This window comes from Podarcis tiliguerta (assembly GCF_965153285.1).
Source record: "Podarcis tiliguerta genome assembly, chromosome: 1".
NCBI lineage: Eukaryota > Metazoa > Chordata > Lepidosauria > Squamata > Lacertidae > Podarcis > Podarcis tiliguerta.
Window position 1 is genome coordinate 111233705 of NC_139534.1, and position 6622 is coordinate 111240326.

A 6622-nucleotide genomic window follows, 5' to 3' on the forward strand; every position below is an offset into this window, starting at 1 on the left:
AAACCACATGTCAGCAGCAGGTGGGGCAGAGGCAAAAATGGCTGGAGGCATGAATGTGCATTTTAACTTTGTATTGTAAACTAGCAGAGACCATGTAACACCGATCCTGAAATACTTACGTTGGCTCCCAGTACGTTTCCAAGCACAATTCAAAGTGTTTGGTGCTGACCTTTAAAGCTCTAAACCAGGCATAGGCAAACTCAGCCCTCTAGATGTTTTGGGACTACAACTCCCATCATCCCTAGCTAACAGGACCAGTGGTCAGGGATGATGGGAATTGTAGTCCCAAAACATCTGAAGGGCCAAGTTTGCCTATGCCTGCCCTAAACGGCCTCGGCACAGTGTACCTGAAGGAGTGTCTCTAATCCCATCGTTCAGCCTGGACACTGAGGTCCACCTCTGCGAGAAGTGAGGTTACAGGAAACCAGGCAGAGGGCCTTCTAGGTGGTGGTGCCTGCCCTGTGTAACGCCCTCCCATCAGATGTCAAGGAAATAAACAACTATCTTTCAGAAGGCATCTGAAGGCAGCCCTATTTAGGGAAGTTTTTAATGTTATCAAACATCGGGAGATGCCCAGAGTGGCCAGGGAAACCCAGCCAGATGGGCGGGGTGTGAATATAAATGATTATTATTACTATTATTACACACCCCCTCTATGCACCATCCAGGGGTGCATTTCAAAAATTCAACAACACATTCCAGACAGGAAAAAGAACTCAGTGGTATGTCTAAGGAGAGTCTCGAGGGCCTGCTAGAGAGGCTTAGAGGGCCACATTTGGACCATGAGACTGAGCTTCCCTACTCTTGATAGAGTGGGACAGTGATCCAAAGCTCCATATCAAACCTCCCACTAGCTAGTTTCCTTCGGCCTTTGCCAACTGTAGGAGAGCCTTGCTTTGGGATCCTTTGTTCCCTTCACTGGATTGTCTGGCTAAAATATAATACAGCAGTAAGCAAGTGCAATAAACACCAATCCATTTCTGGCTTCAGCTTTCGGGTTACGAAACCATTTGGACCACACTTAAAATATGCTTCCTCTTAAAACATTTCATGCAGCAATAAAGCAAAACTGGTATGTAAGCGCTTCAAATATTTATTTCCATGGCAAAAATAGACTATGATATAATTCATTTCACATATATTACATATCAAAGAAAAACAAGCCTTTCTGTCTATCAAATACAATTTGTACATTGTTTTACAAACCCCATTTCAATTGTACAAGGTTTAAAGCTGAAGAAATTTTACATTTTTTACAGTACTGATTGAGAGAGACACAAAGCAGAGCAAACTTAAAAAAAAAAAACCCTTTAGCTCGATGCTAGAAAAATAATACTTGAGTAGGAGACATGTGCTACTGTTAAAGGAAAGAAATTTATAAATCCCTGTATACTGGCACAAAAAAACAAGAAGTGGAAACAAAGCCCAAAATCCAGCATCTTTCACTCACATACAATTATATCTGAGCACCCAATTAAGGCCAATGAGATGTTGAAGTCTCCCAATCTCAGGAAACCTTGCGAGGTCAACCCCGCTCCCCGACAAGCTTCTAGCCCTAGACAGATTCACACATTTCCAGAATGGCATGGGAACTGCTTCTCTGTGGTCCAGTCTCACGTCTCCCCACTATGGTGGAATCGTGCAGATCAGGAGTGCCTTTAATGATGCTGGTAGACTGAAACTCCCATCATCCTTGACCAATGGCCATGTTAGCTAGAAATGTTGCGAGCTGAGAGTCAACATGGAAGAGTCAACATGGAAGGATCATGCACAAGACATGGTTTCTTCCCACAGCAAGCACAATACTGGTGTGGGAACAAACAACATCATTTGCCTTTCCCATGTAGCCCCTACATAGAAACATGACAGGAGCAGCTGAGAATTGGATTTTTTTTGGGGGGGGGAGGGCAATTCCGCAGTAGGAGCAAATGAACACAGACTCACATCCTACCTAGATTAAGCCAGCAGCAAAGTTAAGTTTTGGGTCGAAGAGCCATTCAAGAAAAGGAACCTCACATACCTGTTTTGACAAAAGTTATCTTACCTTTAGTAAGAAAATGGGTTAGATGACCTGACTGGTCATTTTCCTTTCAGAATCTTCCTTAAGGTTCCGTTTAGATTGTTTCAAACACCCTCGACGCATATTGGGACATTCCAGTGAAATAAGATGGCATGCAACTTCCCTTTATTCATTTAGAAGATTTTCTTTTCAAGCCGTTTCAGGAGGGAGTTTAGCGTGACTAAAGCAGCTGCAGATCTCCATCTCTCTCTCACACACGCCAGTTTTCTATGTCTTGCTTAATCTGTAGTAACTGGGTCAAACACTACCTCATTTAGCACCACAGGTCTTTTTGGGGGTGGGAAATTGTGGCACATTCTTCACTTCACAAGACAGCATCATGTCAACGTACGTTTTGGCTACACATACCAAAACCAACCAACCAACCAACCAACCAACCACTTTGATTCAAGTTCACTGATTTAGCATTTTTGAGATACGAAATGCAGCTTCAAGGAAATCAGAATAATCGAAAAGGCCAGTTCAGGATAAGTGAACTTGTCCATTCGCAGCAAGAATGCTCTTTGCTCTTGCCGGAGTTCGAAAACATTCACCATTACAGCTTGCATTTCTGCCCATCCCAAAACGTTTGACTGTACAGAGACAGAGGAAAACCAAGGAAACTGAAGTAAGAGACACACTTGGACAACTCCCTTTCCCATCCCAAAGTCTTGTACATATTCAAACTCCCCACCCCTACCTTGCACCTCCTATTTTTCCATCCCAAACCACTTCTGAAGTTTCCTCAGTTTTCAAAAGCAACTTGCCACGCAATCTAAGCAAAGGTTTGCAGGGCAATAGGCTTGCTGCAGGGAGAGACTTGAGCCTCCATTGGTAAGAGACTAGAGTTCTGTGATTCTCTGTGTTGTGCTTAGCACAGACAGTGCAATATTGCACCATAAGGTGTTTCTGAACTGCACATATTGGAGGGGATGCTTAGTTACGCAGAGGTAGCCAAAGCAGGGCCCTCCCTTCCTCCTTGTGCTGTGCAAGTAAGGCAACTAGATGAACAGAATCTCAGCCCCATTATACTGAAACTATTGCGCCAAACCACATCTCCAGGGAACATCCGATACAACCAAGAGAGGAAACTCAATCAGAAAATTAAAAGCAAAATATTAAAATATTTATAGTGAGATTGATGGCTCTCCAGATGGTGCTGGACTACAGTTCCCAACAGCACAAGCTGTCTGGCCAATGGGCAGAGACTTTGGGAGTTGTAGTTCAACATCTGGAGGGCCCTCGGTTATCCAGCCCTGCTCTATGGTCTCTTGACTTCACGTAAGAAGACAGCCCTTCTGACTGCCATATTGTGCATTCAGAACAGTTCTAAATCCCTCTGTGCTGCTTTCCCTGCCTAAACTCATCCCACCTTTCAATGTTGACATATGGGACCCGGCTTGAGGGAAAGCTCTCTTGAAAAAAATGCTACCTTTCCAGAATCTATGAATAAAATGCTGAGTCAAGGAATTCAGCCCAAACGCCACAAACTCAAAACTTGCAGAAACTGCTGTTGGTGGTCAACAGCTAAAGGCTGGCAGCAAAACTGGCTCATCCAGACTGACTTCAAACAGATAAATGACCAACATAACTGAGTCTACACAGTGTGAATTAGCATCAGTGATATCGAAAGCAGCCAAAGTTTTCAGCCCAATGCTCTTAGGGCAGCTCTAAAACATGACACGAGACCTAATGAGATTCTTCAAGGTTTGCCATAAACCTCTTTGGACAGTAGTTTAACCTCATCTCACTGGGGGCTGTACACAGCAAGGACAGACGCGGTCAAAATTCAAGAGAAGAAAAATAATACCTAGAGGCACGTACCTCACACATGGATCAATTTAATTCCTGACTAAAGAGCTCACCACAATCCCAAAAGCACAGCCAGAGGTGCTTTGAAACAGCTTATTTACTTAATAAAATAAGTTTACGGTGTAAGTGCCTGTAGAGAGAATGAGCACCTCTCCATTTTAAGCAATTATGGGAAACCTGTTACTTTTGTATGCCTTCCATAGCCATCCAGTTAGAACATTTGCCGTTTCTGGTTCTGCAAGTGATTGCAGGTCCATCAAAAGGCATACTCCTTCCTTCCTATCTCCTTTCAACCTCACTGAAGGGCTGCGACCCAGGAAAGGAAACAGGCTGCCATAGCATAGACTATGAACCTAAGATACTTTTTGATTTCCTTGACAGGGGGACATAAAACTAGAAGGGTTAATACTGCAGCCTCTCTGCTGAAGCATGTAAACCAATAACCCACTCTCACATACATGTTCCTCTCACTCACTGACTCCATCTTTAAAAACTTTTTCTAAAACAAAAAGTAAAAACGACTTAGCAATGGGCATGTTAACCACTTAAAACATACTAGTATGTTTCCCTAGATAAATAAGAGCCAAGAGAGTGCTTCAATTTCACCTGCATCCACCTTGATTTCAACCAGTAGTAGCAACCAGTTTTCAATACATATATTTTTAAAAGAATAATACTGAGGATATACTTCATTAATTTTGGAGCTTCTGGGAGCTACATAGCATAAAAAGGCAATGCCTTTTTTCCCCCTTTTGGCCTAGAAGTGTAAGCAAAAAGCATTCTCCTTTTCTTAGCTTTAAAAAGAAAAGAAAAAGTGCCAGCTGTAACCATTCCTCCTTACTTCTTGGTTTTTTAAACCTAGCATTCTTTCAAAACAGACACTGTTCTTGCTCATTTTATGACACTTCAAACTGTACGTGTCATTGTCACTTCCCATTTCTTCCCACTTCCCTCTGCACATTATAAACCAGCGGACTCAAACCCCTTCTTTTCCCCTTACATATTATATACTCTGAAATATTGCGCTATTGGGAGTTTTTAGAATAATACAAAAGAAAAAATTAAGTACAAAAAAGTAACTGCTTTAAGTGCCATCTTCTTGCAAATGCTGGTTCCAATATGAAATATGTACATTTCATGAGCGTCTTAAAGTATATATATTTAAATCAGTGCTAATAGATATATATATATATATATATATATATATGCTTTCGTAGATTTTCACGGGTACAGGAATGCAGGTTTTGGTGTCCTCGGGTGTCTTCCCGTGTAAAAGTTGGGGTGTCTAGGCGACGTTTCGACGAGGTCTCACTCGTCATCTTCAGGCTGGTGCTTTCGGCTTCTTGTTACTGGAACAGAGCAGGATCTCAGTGTTTGGGTTCCTATAAATACTGTTGAGGAGGTGTGGTGTATAGCCTCCAATGTTCTGGGCAGAGAGGAGGTTCCCAGGCTAGTGTGCCTTTTCTTCTTTTGTTCCTTAATTACTTGAGGGATATCTTGAGTGATTTCTTGAGTGATTTCCTGAATCCCACTTAGGTGGGTCATTAGGTGTGGATTAGTTGCTAAAGCCTTCGTGTCTTGAACTCTTGAACTTTGTGAAGAGTTTTTCTGAGAAGATGGCTGTACTGCACTTGGTTGTGCTCTGGCTTGGCTTCGTGTATAGGGGCGAGCTGTGGTTTTGTGGCCTGTGCCAGCCAGATCTGTGTAGGGATTGCAGGGGGGTGCAGCATCCGGAGGTGCCACCCTGGTTTGGCTACTGGATGGTGTCTGTAATTTATCTGTGGAGAGGGTCTGGGTTTGGGTCTGGTGTGGTTGATTGGTGATGGCGTTCTGTGTGCCTCCCCACACAGCCCTCCCCACAAATTAGCCCTCCCCACAAAATCTGACACCAGATCCAGAGGCACACAGAACGCCATCACCAATCAACCACACCAGACCCAAACCCAGACCCTCTCCACAGATAAATTACAGACACCATCCAGTAGCCAAACCAGGGTGGCACCTCCGGATGCTGCACCCCCCTGCAATCCCTACACAGATCTGGCTGGCACAGGCCACAAAACCACAGCTCGCCCCTATACACGAAGCCAAGCCAGAGCACAACCAAGTGCAGTACAGCCATCTTCTCAGAAAAACTCTTCACAAAGTTCAAGAGTTCAAGACACGAAGGCTTTAGCAACTAATCCACACCTAATGACCCACCTAAGTGGGATTCAGGAAATCACTCAAGAAATCACTCAAGATATCCCTCAAGTAATTAAGGAACAAAAGAAGAAAAGGCACACTAGCCTGGGAACCTCCTCTCTGCCCAGAACATTGGAGGCTATACACCACACCTCCTCAACAGTATTTATAGGAACCCAAACACTGAGATCCTGCTCTGTTCCAGTAACAAGAAGCCGAAAGCACCAGCCTGAAGATGACGAGTGAGACCTCGTCGAAACGTCGCCTAGACACCCCAACTTTTACACGGGAAGACACCCGAGGACACCAAAACCTGCATATATATATATATATATATATATATATATATTAGCACTGATTTAAATACAAAATTTAAAGCACAGTGATGCAGGGTGGTAGCCAATGTAGTCATACCCAGAGAAAACTCACAGAAATAACAGACTGATTTCAATGGGTCTGTTCTGAGTATACATAGCTTACTGCTCTCAGTTTGCAGGGCACATGTATTCCCACATGATGTATCTAAACATATACATGAATATAGTTTCAGGGTTTTTCCTCTCTTCA